We start from the raw sequence: 18,777 nt of genomic DNA on the forward strand, positions 1-18,777 counted from the left end.
ATGTGCCGCATCACGACATTTTATCACCATCGTGATTGAAACATGCAAAAAAATCCCAAAACAACTCAAAAAGCTGTGAATTTTAACTCTGAATTAGATAAAAACAATAATACTAAGTTTTCACCCTCCTCTCTTATTTTGCACGATCATGATTGGAACATGTCAAAACCCCAAAAATAACTCCAAAATGTTTAAATTTCGACTCTAGATGCAATAGAAACAATAAAACTAAGTTTTTGCCTTATTCTCTTAATTTACACACAATCATATTGCTTTTATTAAGAAAGCTAGAAAAGCTTTCTAAACATGGATCAATTAAACAAATAAACACATTATTTTGATAAGAGGATAACTTAAATTTAGTATTTTAATATCATTTATATTAAAAATATTAAATAAAATAAATTATGAATACTAAAGATCAATGATTTAGTTGAAAGTATCATTAAAAATATATAAACTTATCATTCACATATATAGAATATTATTTTTTAAATAATATAAAATATCATAATATAAATAAAAACTATTATACATTGCACTTTCTATATAAATTCACCTAAAGATTATTTATACTTGATAATTCTTTAAAAATATTAACTCTTCTAATTCAACCTAATAATCTACTCACCACAACACAAAACACATTAGTTCATTACCATCTATCTATCAAGCATAATGCAACCAATGTCACACATAGCACAAGTCATAATTGATGGGAAAATAGTAAGGAAAATCCACACACACATACAATCATCAATTATGAGCTCTTGCTATGTGTGAGGACATTCGTTGCATTATGCTTGATCAATAGATGGTAATGAACTAATGTGTTTTGTGTTGTGGTGAGTCTTCATGTAAGACACACTTCCCCTTCAACACTTCATCTCGGAGAAGTGGGTTTGATACTTTAGCAAGCTCGCCTACTAATGCAACCAGTGCCATGCACTTGGTCAAATAGGTAGAGAAACTTTGTTCTCTTGACAAGCACCACCTCCGCCAACCCAAACATTGTAGGTATTTTTCAAAAGGGTGTAAATTTGGTTAATGCTCAAAACATCATTATTGTTTCTTCCCTCTTGGTGACCACTTCTTGTGGAAGACTACCACATCAGTAACAAGTCAATTTAGTCCTTCATAGCCAAATCCTTTCATTTGTTTATATGTCTAGATCCTCCTTGCCTTGATGCAAAATCATCTATATATAGTATACCTTGAACCACATGGTGAAAAAAATAACATGATTATTAACTAACTTGGAGTTATTCAAATGCAAAATGAAACTTGATCATGGGGTATATTAGGTCCCAATGAGGTTACTAGTGAAACCTTGGGTCAAAATGAGGCTTGCAAGCCCTTGCTCAAATTCTAGTAGGACTTTCTAGTCCTCATTTTACCCAAGATTTTATGGGTGATCTCATTGAGACTTGATATATCACACATACAAGTTTCGTCATATGAAAATGTCTGAAAGTTACAAAACTTATATTTTCTAGCTCATTCTATAACTTTATCTCTCATTTATCAAACAAGGCACCCTTCTAGATAGAGGATCCAAAAATTCCCTCATGATAGTACATTGGGCCTTGATCCAAAAAGGTCATGCCATAATGCTTCAAACTTGGTCTCAAATATGTTGTAATCCACCTTAGTTGTGGCAATGTCTTGGGCTGCTATGATAATACTCACTATATGTGAGGTCATGCCATCATAGCTTCTAGCCTCTCCCATTGTCAAATGCACATCCATGCAATCGTAATCAACAGTAAGATTATCTATTGAATCCCTAATGATAACTTAGAATAACTATTCTTCCTTTATTTCTAAGTATTGTAACACATCGAATAGAAGCAAGTATTGCATGTCATTTATTTAGGCATTAAGAAATCAAGGCTAGATTTGTCAAGGTGTTGCTCTTCTAAAGAGGATAGTGCCATGAGAGCCAACCCTTACTCCACCATCATTTAATGGTATTCTTCAATATTAATTATCTCTCCAATTGGATGTTATCCCCTCTAGCTAATAGCAGCAACCATTAGAGTTGTATCTTCATCAATCTCCTCCTCTATAGGTATATCCAATGCAAGGAGGTAGATGGCTAATGCACAATCATACTCTACAATGTGTTATACCTAGTGCACTCCCCGTCAAGTCCCCATCAATACAATGCACTACACTATGCCAAGGAACCATGTGGGCTAAGCACCTATTCACCATTTTTTCAGTAATTATTTCCATCTTGAAAATTCATCAACTATTCCAACGGTACCTAGCATATATTTGATCCCTTGATGAAGTATATGCAAGTAGCAAAGGAATTCACAAACTCCTCCAGGAGGTAGAGACGAGATCCAATAGTGAGGCTACATGTTCTAGGTTGAAAACCTTTTAGAATATCTCAAAGATCTCATCACCCTAGCTAGTAAAGAAATTATGATAGATCCACTCACCAAAGTATGTGCAAGAATCCATTGCAGCATGTAAGAGGGATGTGGGGGGTGTGAAGAGAGAGTTTATGAAATAAAATAATGAAACAAAACTAAACTAGTTCCATCTTAAAAACCTTAACTTTTAAACTATTGAAGGGTTGCTCACATATTATATTTACTTATTTTTTTAACTAACATATTTATACATTTGACATGTGTGTATAAATGTACCAATGTGGCACTTGCCTATTGTATCAGCTTTTGTGTGTGTGTGTGTGTGTGTGTGTGTGTGTGTGTGTGTGTGTGTGTGTGTGTGTGTGTGTGTGTGTGTGTGTGTGTGTGTGTGTGTGTGTGTGTGTGTGTGTGTGTGTGTGTGTGTGTGTGTGTGTGTGTGTGTGTGTGTGTGTGTGTGTGTGTGTGTGTGTGTGTGTGTGTGTGTGTGTGTGTGTGTGTGTGTGTGTGTGTGCACGCACGTGCACATGAGCGCACACATGGGCATGCATGTGTATACATTGTATCTCAAAAATATATATACATACATATTCAAAAAATTCACTATAAAGTGCAAAAATATGCACATAGTCTATCAACTAATTTTGGAGGCAAGGGACACACCCATCGATGGATGTTTAGATGTATGTGTCTTATCTCGATTAAAAAATAATTATGTACATAGAAAAATAGTAGGTGTCTACTCCACTCGATGGTGTTTGGGTGCATGTATTTCAAAAATTAAAATACATGCATACATGTTCAAACAATTCCAAATAAAGTGTATAAACATATGACAAGTCAAAAAGTAACAAAAAATTAAAAGATTGCAAGCATAAGATATTTCTAGTTTGAAATAGAAGTTACCAAATGGATTCTCCATTAACATCATAATTTCCTAACGCATTATATTCAAGGGTCAATCATCCTACATTTACAACACTTGGGACTCACGATCTTCACAAATGACAGTAACATCCATATTTGTACTATCACATGTATCTTGGTCAAAGCACAACAATTCACCTTTAACTATCCTCCATCTATAATACTTGAATACCAAGCATAAAGTTTGTTGCATGACAAAGCGCATGTATTTGAAAAGAAAATTAGATAAGCAACAAAACCATGAGAATGTATTTAGTTTAGAGGGTAGAATTTTACCTAAAAGCCATGTCCCTTGTAGTGATGATACTCTACTATGTCAAAACTATGAGTGATTTTTGAAATCCAAGTTTTGCCTAGAATCCTTATTAAACAATCCTTTGATACACTTTCAAATGTGTATTTGCTCTTCATATAAAACTGTCACATTCCTTGAACATGTGTGCAAAATTTACAATTGGTATAAACCAACTTAGGTGCACATTTCTTAAGCTAGTGCTTGGCTTCACACAATTTAATATGTTTGTTGAGAATTTTTTGCTATACATGTGCAATATCTCACCATTGCACAATGGCCATTTCATGCTATCGAAATTCGATACATGCATATGCTCAAGAGCTCCATATTATTGGCCATCCTTGGGCAGTATATACCTGGAATTGTAGAAAAGAATAAGGTCCTCTATAAGCCCATTGGACATATGCCCGGTCAAAAAGTAATTGGCCAATTTCAATATGGTAGCAATTGAAAGTCCTTATAAAGCTCCCGATACTTTACCACTTTGAAGTAATTTGAAGGGTATACTTCTATAAACATAAGAAAGTTCGTACTCTAAAGACTTACCATTTGCAATGTTTCATTGAATGCTTACTATAGGTGCGGTATGCATTTGTTTGTGCATGAATACATGTTGCACCAATACCTTTGTAAGGTGAGAATGAAAATCCGTTTGTCTAAGTACTACAATTCTATCCCTCTAGTACTTTGATATATCACTAATTATAGACCTTCTTTCACCTTAAAAGCTCCCTTTATCCTTGGATGTATGTGCATCTAAGTTGAATAAGGATATGTATTAATGATCTAGTTCCCTTTCTCATCTTTCCTATCATGTACTTCTCTTGAGAGAATGCTTACTGTTCTCAATAGCATTATTATCTAGGAAATGCATGTAAAGATTTATGTGTTAAACCCTAAACAATATGCATTTTAATATTGATAATAATCGCAAATATGCCATACAAATTAACTATGATATCAAGATTCATTTGCCCTTTTGTAATCATATCCAAACATCAAAATCGAAACACCTATATACATATGTATACCTATGAAAATGCATATTGGATTCAAACCATCTCATTGATCATCGTGTTTACATGAAATAAAATAGAATAAACAACACATAAACAATCAAAAAGCTAATTTTGTAGAAATAGAAGTCATTATATTGAATAAAGTCTATTTTGACTCAATATATTGCATGAAGACATGGGTAATACATAGTAGTAGTTACAAGGACACATCCAAATGGCATGCAAATCTGAATGGATATTTTGATCAACACCTAAGTTGTTTTATAACTCAGTATATTGTGTGATATATGGATAATATGACACATGAGTTACATGGATGGCGGCCAAATGACATGCAAATCCCAATTGGCACAAGGGAACAACACTTTTGAGGATTTTTAAACCTCAATTTCCAAGACATAGTTTGTCTATTATAAATCAAGAACTCACTATGACAAAGCAGAACAAGAGTTACATGCTTCACCTAGACCTTGTGTTACACCTGTATGTCAATAAAACATATCACTTTAATAAAAACCAAAAATAACTAATTAGTCATATGAATTATGGTAATGCAAAAGAGGGAAATTTTACCTATAAGTGGATTCATAGAAGACAATATGAAATCTCTACTCTACCCTATGTTGATTGCTAAAAACACACTAGTTGTCTATCAAAACCTATCGAAAATGATTGCTATATGAAAACATCAATCCCTCTTAACCAAAAAGAACCAATCATTCATATGAATTTCGACAATACAAAAGAAGGTGAATTTATCTCTAAGCTTATTTGCATACTAGAAGATGAAATGTGTGTGCTTCCATGTATTATTGTAACAACAATCGATGCTAAAGTTATAGCACACATTAAAACCTACTATTAAAAATAGAAGAAAAAGGGGAGAGAGAGAGAGAGAGAGAGAGAGAGAGAGAGAGAGAGAAGCATCTATGTAATTGTGCAAATTGGTCTTCATAAGAAAACAATTTCAAGAGTTAGAATCTCTCTCTCTCAATCTCTCATAAATAGATACATCTTTATTGTCTTCATAGTTCTCTCTCTCAATCTCTCATAGATAGATACATTGTTTTGATAGAATTGGTTATCTCTGACTCTCTCTTTTTCTCTCAATCAATAGTACATCATCTCTTCACTAAAATAATAAATAATGTTTCTCCATAATCCTCTCTTGGTTGTGGATGCACCTCCCAAGAGACATGGGAGGTATGAAAGGGCACCAGAGCCACTACAGTGTCTCTTCATAGCTCACTACTGTCACTTCACTTCAGTCTTCAACAGCTGCTTCTTCCATTTTTTAAAGCTCTTTTGAAATTAGATTCATCCTTTCCAAAAGTTAGAAAATTTTCCCAAACTACACCCTTATATCACAAAACACATACAAAAGATGTACAGAACAGAACAGAGTAGGAACAAAGGCTCTACAGAAAACATCAAAACCTCATAACTCATACTAAAACCATTCCAAACTATCAAAAACTATTTAATAAGCTTTCAAAAGACCTCAACCTTCATCAATCATCAATCCATGCTTCATACAGAAGAAAATCAAAACAAAAAAGAAGCTAAACAGAAGGTATCATAGCCAATCAGAACATCACAAAGCCTCATATTTCTACTAAGAATCATCATGAGCTTCCAAAACATAATCAATATCATCCAAAACACTCTCAAACACTTCCAAAACAACTAAACATCACTCAAAATCCATCAAAAATCAACCATTCAAACCTCACAAACAACAAAAATCAACCAAAAAATCTAGTCATTTCAGTATTCAACATATCCCCACACTTAGAAAGGAAGCATCATCACAACCTAAGGAAAAGAAGAATATAAGTTTAGTAAAGAGCTCAATTCGATCTTCTTTAGTATCTTCAATAATCACCCAACCACGACCCCAAGAAGTAACCTATACATCTGATAATACCACAACAAAAGGAAAACACCCAACTGGATATTATCTCTAGTTTTTTAAAAATTGATAGCAACACAAACTCATAAAGGATATAAGAGTTTTCTTTAAATCAACATCATCTTTTGCTAGCTTTTAATCCAATATCTTCATCATTAATCCAGCTCCATTCAACAAAGATAAACAATATATACATACCACAACGTACGCCACTTACACAAACAATATCTGAATGATACATTGTTGAAAGGAAAAAGATAAATAGATGTATTCGGATCAAGCATCAAAGTTACAAAGGATAACGGATCAATGAAGATGATCCCTTTTAAAGGATTGATGATTTTTAAACATTTCTACTAGGGATAAAGATTCATCCACAAAGGTTTTTGGAGGATTTTGCAAGAATTGTAAACAACACATTCTCTCCAGTAGGATAACAAATCTGCTTGGCAAGCACAAAGCATGAAAATAAATCACATCCAGCTAATGGGTATCCACATCTACATTGACATCCAAACAACTTTGGCACTTGCTTTTGATCACCATGAGAGTGACGGTGCATAAAGGCTAGATACCATGAAAAATGAGCAGTCAATCTCACTGATGGATCCAAAGATTGAGAATGAAGCTAAGCAAAATGTAAATAGTTGTGAAAGGCTTGATTTGTAGTCTTTCATTCTCCTAGAATCACAGGTCAATTAATTTGGGGTCTTGTCAAAGAATCTCTAGCACTCCAGCTTCTTCTTCGCAGGATTGTCTAATCAAAACCTTCATATTCTATAACCAACTGAGGGGGAGTCTGAATAAAAGATGAAAGAGATAGGAATAGAATACAAAGAAAGAGTGGGCGGGAGGAACAAATCCATAAACTGCTCAAAAGTAGTCCATAAGATATCCATTCTAAACTGCATTCTCTCAATCTTGACTTGAAATAAAGGACATAAAGTGGCATTCCGTTGAAGAACAACCAAGTCCTGCTGAGACACAGAAGGAATCATGGGGACACTAGGACTTGGGGGAATGGATCATGGCTGCACTAGTTGGCTGTTTAATCTGGGAAGCTTGGGATTCCATTATATTGTGAGTAGTCTGCAAGTCTAACAGTTTCGTATCCAGAAGAGTCTTGAACTCTTGAGCTTCCTAGGACATTTTCTTTTTCTCTTCAGAAACCATGGTGACCTCTAACTGAGCTTCTGTTGACTGATTTTTCAAAGAAGATATGTCTTCTTCTAGGTCTCAATCATTTTGGTATGCTGCTCCATATGCTTAAACAGATCAGAAAGAGTGTCTTTGGGCAGAGGCTAGCTTTGTGGTTGCCTTATTCATATGGTCTTTGGATTGCATCAATTCTTCATAGAAAGAAGAATATAATTATTGAGCACAAGTTGTCACTGAGAGTTCAATAGAACTTTGGATGTCTTTGCAAAGGAAAGGGATGGCATCCCCTGTCACTAAGCAGTTCAGCGAAGAAACTGATATATCCAAAGAATCCTCTCGATGTGCCCTGAATAAGTTGTTGCATGTGAGGTAGACAGGGGGTTCACTTTCAGAGGTAGCAGGAACTAACACTGAAGGAGTGACTGGTGGAATTGTCTCTGCTACACGCTTCAAGCACTTCCACTAAATGACCAGTGGAAGAGGCGAGTCAATATCCTCTATGTCAATGGGTTCTAAATCTTCTGAAGGTGGAGGGGGAGGGACTCGATCAGATGGAGGAGGAGGTAAAACACCCTTCTTAAGGCTTGAATATGTCAGAAAAGCATATAAATAGGAACCAAAGGTTACATTGGTAACATTCCCTCTAATCACCTTGACAAAATGTTGATCCATCTTCATAAGAAGGTAAGTGCTCCAGTTAATGGCAACCCCTCTTAAAACCATCCTGGAGGCTATGAAGAGTTCCTTAAACAAGTAGTGAGATGGTGTCTTGGACATGTCCTAAAGGAATTGGCAAACTAGCTTCTAGAGAAGATTAGTGATCATTGAGAAGGTTACTCCTAAAGTGTTAATCACCTTCTTGACATTGAGGATCTCTTTAGTCTACTTCTGTAACAACTTGAGGATCTCTTCATTTGAGAATAATTGTCTAGCTGACAAAGGGTTCCCCTTTATAGGGAAGGGACAAAGCCTTCCCTAACCCTCTAGGTGTCAAGACTATGGAAGTACCACGAACCAAGCCCGATTTCGTACTGTATGACGCGAGAAACTCATCACAAAGGGTTGGATAATCTGGAATCAGAAGGAGAGGAGAAGCCACAAAAGATGCAAGGCCAGCTTTTGCAATAGGCTCAAAAGTCAGTAGGGAAGAATAATCCCTACTGATCAATGGGATGTATTGAACAGGAGGAGGCATACAAGGTGCCATTCAAATAGTGAACACACAGCACAACTCACAAACAAAAGAGATGCCTGCAAGATCAAAGATATGATATCAACAAAGGGTTTGAAATGAGACTCGACCAACTATCCCCAAGCAAGGCACATCCTAGAAAAAAAAAATCAACATGACCTTTAGGCAAATGCGACGGAAAGCTTCATGCTATACAACAAACATGCACCCAAGACCCCATATCATGCACATAAAATGAAAAATATATTCAAACCATACCCTTAATTGTATAAATCAACCAAATCAATAACCACACACAACATAACCAGAATATCACTAACCATCCATCAATGACAAAAAATACCATTCTGAAGACTATACGCGCCCATCCTGCAAAGCGTATTTATTGAAAAGGGAAAAAAGAAAGTGTAGTGAGGGGAATGATTTTAATGAGGGGTTCGTTTTAATAAATTATTAAAAATAGATAAATTTTTATTAGGTTGTAAACCTTAATTAAAAAACGGCGATTCCAATTGTTATTTATAAATTATTAAGGTGAAGCGGTGCTTTTAACAAATCCCGAACTTCGATACCCAGATTGGGTCTCTAAATGCAGATTCATTAATTAAGAATTTAATGTGTTTGAAGCGCTTTTTTTCAATGCGTTCATTTTTGTGATGGTTGGTTCATTTTATTGAAAATTAAGGTGCCTCTGAAATGCACGTAACGCATGCAAAGTGAAATGTTGGTTGATTTTATTTAATTAAAAAGAATATGTGTTTAGTGCAAACGCACGTGCCATGGTGGTGATTAATGTTCATTTTAGGAATTAATATGTGAATTTTGGGGTAGCAAAAAAAATAAACGAGAAGGGAGGTGGTAAGGAGGTTATGTGCATGGAGTGGATGATGGAGGCGGCACAGCGGCAAGGAGGACCCAGGCGGGGTGGCGACAGGGAGAACCCAGACGGGGCGGCGAAGGGCCATGGGCAGGGCGGCGAAGGGGTGGAGGGCCGCATGGAGGGAGGAGGGAGGTGAAAGGGAGAGGGAGTGGGGGAGGAGGATGGAGGGAGGACGAAGGAGAAGGGGAGGAGGAAGGGAGAAGAAGGAGGAGGAGGGGAGGAGAAGATGGGGAGTGGGAAAGAGAAGGTGGGAGGAAGGAGGAGGAGGAAATGGGGAGGAGGAGATAGAAGGGAGACGAAGGTTTGTCGTTAATGGAGAGGGATGCAGTAGGAGGAGGAGGAGGAGGAGATGGGGAGGAGGGGGGGGGAGATGGAGTCAGGGAGAGAGAGAAGGAAAGAAGGAGAGAGAGAGGGGAGAAGGGGAGGGGGGAAACCGTCGGGGAGGGAGGGGGGGTTTGTTAGTTTTTTTAAAAACGGATTTTGAAATAAAGAAAAAGAAAGAAAGAAAGAAAAAATGGGGGGCCGCCCCCGTCCCGTGTGCGTGCGCGGGGCGGGGGTAAAAACATTTGTAGTGACGGTAAGTAATAGGGGCCGGGACAGCGGCGCAAGGGCAGGATGATGCAACGAACGTGACGTCATGAGTAAAAGTCGAAAAAACGGTGGTCACACGCATGCGAGAGGCACGACAAGCGCAATTTGGATAGAAAATTTCATAAAACCCAAACCGTGTGCCAAAAAGAAATGATGTAAAAAGGAAAATTGTGCCAGAAGTTGAGGGGAAGACAGGGGAAGAGGGCAACGTGATGTCCAGGAACAAGTCAGGGTATTCACATGGAAAAAATGCAAAAATCTGGCCCGAAAACTCATACGAAAATGAATGCCGGAAAATCCATTGGCCGAAATGAAACGTGAAAAAAAGGAAAAATGTGTGAAAGGTCATGCTAAACAGGCCTGTCATGTCAAAACATAGTTCCGATGAAGATAAGACCTATTCACATGGAAAAAACTCAAAAATCGTACCCGAAAAGTTATTCAAAAATTAATATAAAAAGATCCGAGCACTAGAACAAAGGGCAGTAAAAAGGAAGAATGTCCAAAAAATTGTGTTGCATAGGACTGTCATGTGGGAATGTGTGGCCGAGGGGGTGAGGGGCGTTCTCATAGAAAAAACAATAAAATGGAGGGCAAAAACACCAATAAAAATTAATAACAAAAAATCTTGAGGGAAAAACAGGGAGGAGGAAAAAGGAGAAAGGTGCAAGAAGAGTGGTTGGACAAGGCTATCCAGGCAGAAGTGAATGCCAAAAAGAATAGGACATGTTCATATGGAAAAAGGTCAAAAAGTATGCGAAAAAGGCACGAAACCACGCAAGAATTAATTATGGACAAACCGGACAGCGAAATAACAGGTGGTTAAAATAAAAAATATCCAAGGGAAGGCGTAGGACAAGGCTGGTACGTCAGATCACGTTGCGGAAGCGATAAGGACGCATTCACATAGAAATACATTCAATTATACAAGAAAAGCTTCAAAAATTAATAACGCAAAAACAGTAAGCCGGAACAGGGGGATGTAAAAAGGAAAAATGTGGCATTTGAAGGGACGAACAGGGCTATGAGGGGGGATCGGGAGGTTGGTGAACCTAGGGTACGTTCACATAGAAAATGAAAAAATTACACAATAAAAGTAACCACAAGGAAAATGGGTGTAACAATAGGGGGTACAAGGGTGGGTGGGTGGGTGGGGAAGGGACTCCATTAGGGCAGAACTAGTATGTATTAGACACACATGATTGGGTAATGACATATGCAAGGGGTATGCACATCAACGCACAGGGACGCGTCCCCACACTGAAGACCTTACCAGTTATGGTAGATTAATCGACACGGCCTCAGACTTGTCAACCGATTGGACGCTGACGTCCCCAAACTTAAAACATAACATGCACTTGCTAACAAAAAGGTAGGGTTGGGAACGCTTGTCCCATTTCGAATATGGTTGAAGGAAACCATTGTTGTTGATGTAGAAATATCAGAGCCATTGGCAGGAGGTACCAGGGCGCTCGCCACATAACACGTCTAGCATGGCAAGGACCATGCAACATCACCTAGGGAGATAGCTTTGTCAGTAGAGTCTGTGGATTCAAGTGTCGATGACAAAGAATAAAACTCTCAGCTCATGGGCACTCAGGAGGATGAAAGAGAGTATGACAAGGTGCACAATTGATGGTGCATTCATGGGTTCCAACTATTCGGCATAGGTGCAAGCAGGAAGGCCATGGAGCCTTGTTGTGCAGTGTACAGAATAGGGTGGCATGGCTTGTGATGGTGGCAGAGACCCATCCTATGGGTGTATAGGGAAATGAGAATGTACCTAACTCCAATTGTCATAACGTCCCTCAATCCTCACCCCTGGATAATTGATTTAGGAACACCAGTCACGCTCAACCCCTCCTCTGTCTCACGCTCTTTGGATGAATACATTAGGGAAGCCCGTTCCGTATACGCATTGATGTAATCCTCACTAGCGCTTGTGCAGGGGTTGTATGCCATGTGCACATTTGATGGTGCAGTTGTGCATCCCCCCCATGCCGACATATGGTGTGCCAGAAGAAAGGCCAGGGATCGTTATTGTGCAGTGCACAGGAACAGATCGTGCTTTGTGCATTGAGAGGCCCAACCCATATGTGTAACACTCCATTCACACATCTCACCTATCATTTGAATTGAAGGGAAAGTACTGATCACTAACCTCACCCTCTGTCTCACACTCATTCATAGATACAGAGGGCAGACCATACTCACAACCCCATCCGGTTAGGATGAAAGCTCGCATCACTCAAGGGGTTGTCCATGAAGATCGCTTGGTCTATTAATGTCATTAGGGTGTTGAAGATGACGAATACCCAGGGAGGTAGCCAACACGTCTGGTACTTTAATGATTTGTATGAAAGATCATATGTTAAAGAAGGTTAGTGTTGAGAGTGGAAAAAAATTGAAATTTTGACTGATTTTTGTTGTTTTTTAGGCCTGAATGGTTGATTTTGATGGATTTTGAGTGATGAATAGTTGTTTTGAAAATGTTTGAGAGTGTTTTGGATGATATTGATCATGTTTTGGAAGCTCATTATGATTTTTAGTAGAAATATGAAGCTTTGTGATGTTCTGGTAGGTTCTGTTTGGTTCTGATACCTTCTATTTAGCTTCTGTTTTGTTCTTATTTTCTTATGTATGAAGCATGGATTGATGATTGATGAAGGTTGAAATCTTTTGAAAGCTTATTGAATAGTTTTTTATAGTTTGGAATGGTTTTAGTATGAGTTATGAGGTTTTACTATTCTCTGATGATCTTTTGTAACCCTCTGATGAACTTTTGTAGAGCCTCTATCTCTATTCTGTTTTTGTTATGTTATGTTCTATAAATCTTCTGTAAGTGTTCTGTAGAATGTATGTGTGACTTTGGGAAAGTTTTTTAACTTTTTGAAAGGATTAATCTAAGCTTAAAAGAGCTAAAAAAAATAGAAGAAGTAGCTGCTGAAGACTCAAGTGCAGACTGAAGTGACAGAGACAGAAGTGAGCTATGAAGAGACACTGTAGTGGCTTTGGTGCCCTTTCATACGTCCCATGCCTCTTGGGAGGTGCATCCATGACCTAAGAAGTATTATTGAGAATCATTATTGAGTATTATAATAAGGAGATGATGTACTATTGATAGAGAGAGAAAGAGAGAGTCAGAGATAGCTAATTCTATCAAAACAGTGTATTTTTCTACAAGAGATATTGAGAGAGACCTATGAAGATAATGAAGATGAATCATATGTGATTATTTCCATTTAAAAATGGTGTATTCTTTTGTGTTTCTTGTTCTATTGATGGATTCTGTGAAAATGTTGAAGATTATGGTTGATTTTATCAAATCCGTGGGAGATATCTACTATGATGCTGCGTGAAGATTTGTTCTTTTCCTTGTTGTGATTCTCAAAAGAATGAAACAAAAGCTTGTTGATGTTACAAGATAGATTTTCTTGCAATAGAAACCCCTTTTCCTTGGTGTTCCTCTTGGGGCTCCATGTTTTTGTGCACAGCTGGGGAAACTTGCCATCAACAAGCATTAGAAGAGGCTAAAAATGAAGGAAATGACATTTCCAAGAAGATGAGAATTCAATGGATGTTTGCAAAGTTCCTTCTTCCACTAAAGAGTTGGAGATTCTCATTACCAAAGCCACTTTCCACAAGAATTTCATCCCACAATGGCGGAAACATATTATCATCATGATGCAAGCTCTATGTGGTGGACTATTTCCTCTTCCTATTGAAGCAACAGAGACGTGCATCTTGGTGGCAAATTGTTTGGGAACAAACTAAAGAGTAGAAACAGAGAGAATGACCATCCATGGAAGATTTGGCATTCATTGAGAAGTTTTCAAGCATCATTAAGTGGGAGATTGTGAAGAAGCTTCAGGAGTCGTGGTTTGTGGAGGTTCACAAAAATAAGAAAGAAAAGAGTTGGAATTTGTTCGTGGATGCTCAACAGCAAGATACGTGGGATACTTGGTGTTCTAACAATCTTCTATTTGTCCAATTAGCAACCCACTGGAAGTTGGTAGACAGAGTGTTCTTTACAACATACACTATTGAAACCATCAGAAGCTGGTATTATTATAATGACGGCACAACGATGATCCTAAGAAGAATGAGTTTTGATACTTGCAAAACGGAATCAATGAAGACCCTGATCTTCATGTATCAGAATTCATGGTAGCATGTGTGGCTAACAATGCCAGAACCCCTGACCATTGGTTAGCGATATTTCTCACTTTCAAGGGCATAGCATTTCAATGGTATGAGAGACAAGCAGCAGAAACTTTTGGCACATGGGACCACCTGAACTTGGCCTTCCTCACTAAATTCAGACGTGAAGGTTTTGAAGAGCGGATGTGAGAGGAGTTCATGAACCTAAGTCAGCCCTCTGGAAAAAGAGTAGAAGCTTATGTCTCGCGAATGGAACCCATCTTGAAGAGATGGACTGACCATCATTTGGATGAAGGTATCCAAAAAGGAGTGTTCCTCAAAGGCCTACAACTAGAAGTTTGCAAGTTCGTGGAATTGAGAAGACCAATCAACCTGGAAGCTGTCGTGGAAGGTGCAAGACTATATGACAAAGTTGAAGCAAGGTTGTCAATGACTCCAAGAAGAGGAGCCTTACCTCCTACCATGCCAGGAATGGTATACCTACCAAATGCAGCCCCAGGGACAATTCCCTACCCCTATTCCCAGATGCAAACAATGCCACAGTGCAATGCACCTAATCCACAGTGGCCACAGACGACAATGCCTCAAATGATGGTTCAACCACAACAACAATGGTATCAAACAGTTCCTCCAATGGTGACTCAACAATAGTGGAACCCTACCAACTGGAATCAAAAACCCCAAGTCTCAATAGGAGCTCTGAATCAAAACCAGAACAGAGGACCTCCTGGATCAACCCAACCTGTATATCCAGTAATTATAGAAGCTTCCCAAAACCCTACTACAAGTACATTAGGAGGTGAAAATCTAAAGGACCTATCCAACTCAGTCGCAAGTATTAAGAAAGAGCTTATGGATGTGATTATGGAATAGCTACAAACACTGAAGGTGAATACTACCAATATATCCACTCCTACGGGAGGTGGGAGAGATATGATGTGTTCTAATACATGGTGCGGAAAGTGCCATCAAGCGGGACATTTAGCCACTGAATGTACCCAAAAACCAACCACTCCTGGAGCCTTATGTTCCTACTGTTTGAGGAAGAACCATACAAAAGGATATCTACTCTCTGAAATAGATGCATGAACGAAGAAAGAAAGATGAAAATGCAATATTCAACTTACTAGAATCTAAAATGACAATGCAGGACATTGGACCAAAGCCTAGGGAGTTTGGTCCTAATTTTGGTCTAAGGAGGTTTCCCTCTCAAAGGTATCAGAAGTAGATTTCACAGGGCTAGACTTGGACAATCTTTTGCAGTATGGCCTTCTCCTTTGCATCGGCTGCATAAGGGCTTGTAATCCATAGATCTTCTAGGGTTTGGACAATTCGGGGAGATATTACCCTTTTCTCCACATCTATAACATTCCACCTCTGATCTCTGGCTGTCGTCCTCTTTTCCAAAAGAGAACGTTCCTTCTGCCAAGACTGTGAAGTTCAACCTCCCTCGGGAAAAACAGACCAATGCAATCCAGAATAAGGAAGTACATAGCACTACAGAGCCACAGAGATAGTTGTAGAGATAGGACCAGAGGTCCAGGAAATAGAGGATGTGGAAGTCCCTCCTCATGAAGACAAAGCACATATGTTGCTGATCCTGGAAGAAAAAGGGAAGATAAAAGTGGGTGTGGCCCCATTTCCCAGTCGATTGAAAAAGCCTGTGGATCCTATCAAAGAGTATGATTTGGTCAAAGGCCTAGACACCTTTGAACCAAACCCAACATTCTGATAGTTGCTGATGATGTCTCCTAGTTTGCCGAAAGAGATTTAAAAGCATCTTGACAAGAAGATGCGGCCTAAGGATTGCTTCCACAACAACAACAAAGTCCAATAAAGCCTCAGAACCTGTGAAGAAAGTGGATGCAGCTAATGCCTTCCTAGATCTTGGAACTATAATGCTAATAAAGTTTAGCCTTGATACCCCTAAGGTCCTTGTATGACCTAGAAAATCACCCAATATGTGCTTACAATACTTCAAATCTTTCTCAAACATGGGTTTCCAAATGAGCCCCTAAATTTAAGTATTTTCCTTTTGCTATTTCTAATTTTAATATTTACAATGCATGCTCTTGAATATATAGAGAGCCTGTTTTGCAAGGTTTAACCATAAGCACATCTTCTCTTATTGTAATTGATATGTTTTCGAGTAGGCTATGCCATGTACTCATTTTTGGCACTTCTTCTTCCACATCCATAGAATTTACTAAGGGTAAAGCCCAATAGGTTACAATAGCTAGGGTATATTGAATATTACAAGTAGATTCTATCTTGTAGACATGTGATACATCGAATAAGGATCTTCTAGTATATCTTCCTTAATTTGGACTCAAGCAACACATAATAGTTTTCAAGTCTTTCTTGGAATTTACTATGAACATGGTTTTTGTAGAACTGGTTGTACATTGAATTTGCTCTTGATCACATGGATATTGGCGAGCATGTAAAGTTTGATAATAATAGCAAAAGAAGATATTATGCTTTCCCAAACATTCTTGATCATTGGAACTCCAAGATCATTGCTAAATTTTAAGCTTGAATATTAATTTTGCAAATTCTCATCTTCCTCACCTTGTATTTGCCAGCCCAAATAGTGTATGACTCATTTTAAATCCATGAAATTCTTAGGTGCCAATGGTTCAAACCATCTAAGGTATGGTTCAACTACATCTCAATAGATAGAAAAATCCATTATTGTTTCCTTTAGATAGGGCAACACAACCTCATGAATATCCCACAGGTGATTGATTTAATACAACTTTTATAATATCCAACTAATTGCCCCTCAAAATGTAGGTACATTTTCAATTTATTATCAAGAGAGAGTTCAAAGGAATGGTATAACCAAGGTGTGCTAGTAGGATTTTTCACTCAAACTCCCATTTCAAAAATAGGCATAAACTTCTATTCTCTTTAGGAATTGTCTATTTGCTTGTGTTCAATTGAACATTTCCTAAAAATAGGTGATGGTTGTTCCATGTGTAGTGCGGCACTATTTATTTTACACTCTTGCGCTTATAAGTACATCTGTAGGAGAAATACCTCTTCTAGATATTGTTGCTCTTAAAATTGAAATTCTATTCTCTCCCTTTGAAGCTCAATAATTTTATTAATCGCTTCATTTACTATAGTCATTGATGTGTCCCAATTGCTTTCTAATGCCTCAATTAATTCTCTAATTATGCTTTCATAACTACTCGGGCATCCATTATAAGTTTGCACAAATCTATTTATGGCCTAATATCAACTATCGTGAAGGTTTGTAACTATCCTTGTTTCTTTCATCCCTTTCCCTCTTTTCCAACTGATGATAATAAGCCATTTTGGCTGCAATTGGAAGTTGTTCAAATCCAAAAGGCATAATATCTTCCTCAAAAGAAATGTAGTAAATAAACCATCCTCATGTTTGTCATAATCATCCTCAATACTGTTGATTTCTTCCATGCTTACTAAAGAGTATTAAGATTTCATCTAAATTTGATGTCATTGTCTCATCCATGTTCTCCTCTTCCAAGTCATCAATGAAAGATATGCTAAGCATATTATAAGCAACAAATGCAACCCCAAGGGAACTTTCTTTCCTATTTACAAAAAATCCAATACGTGTTTTAGGGAATGAATTATTCAAACCATTGTCTTTGTGTATTGCACCATCAAAACCTTTATCTTTCCTTATTGAAACCATTAAGTAGTCTAGGGTTGTATTTTTTGATGTAGATGTGTGTGTGTGTGTGTGTGTGTGTGTGTGTGTGTGTGTGTGTGTGTGTGTGTGTGTGTGTGTGTGTGTGTGTGTGTGTGTGTGTGTGTGTGTGTGTGTGTGTGTGTGTGTGTGTGTGTGTGTGTGTGTGTGTGTGTGTGTGTGTGTGTGTGTGTGTGTGTGTGTGTGTGTGTGTGTGTGTGTGTGTGTGTGTGTGTGTGTGTGTGTGTGTGTGTGTGTGTGTGTGTGTGTGTGTGTGTGTGTGTGTGTGTGTGTGTAACTAGTGGGTAATATTGCTATCAGAATCATTATAAGATAAGAAGTTCACAACGTATTCACCAATACCTACCTATTTTGTTTTCCAAGGTTGATGTACCATATTCACCTCCAATCTCTCTGCTCTTGCTAGTCATCATGTCTTAAATAACCAGGCATAAGGGCCTTCATTATTGTTCCTCTCTAAATCTGAATCATAGAACTCACTTCTAGATTTCTCATCCACTTTGCTAGCTACTTCATCTCATGACTCTCTCAAAAGCCCCCTCGAGATAACTTGTATTTTGA

Source organism: Lygodium microphyllum, chromosome 25 (assembly GCF_053477565.2).
Source record: "Lygodium microphyllum isolate KBCC chromosome 25, Lygodium_microphyllum_v1.1.10, whole genome shotgun sequence".
NCBI classification, from domain to species: Eukaryota; Viridiplantae; Streptophyta; class Polypodiopsida; order Schizaeales; family Lygodiaceae; genus Lygodium; species Lygodium microphyllum.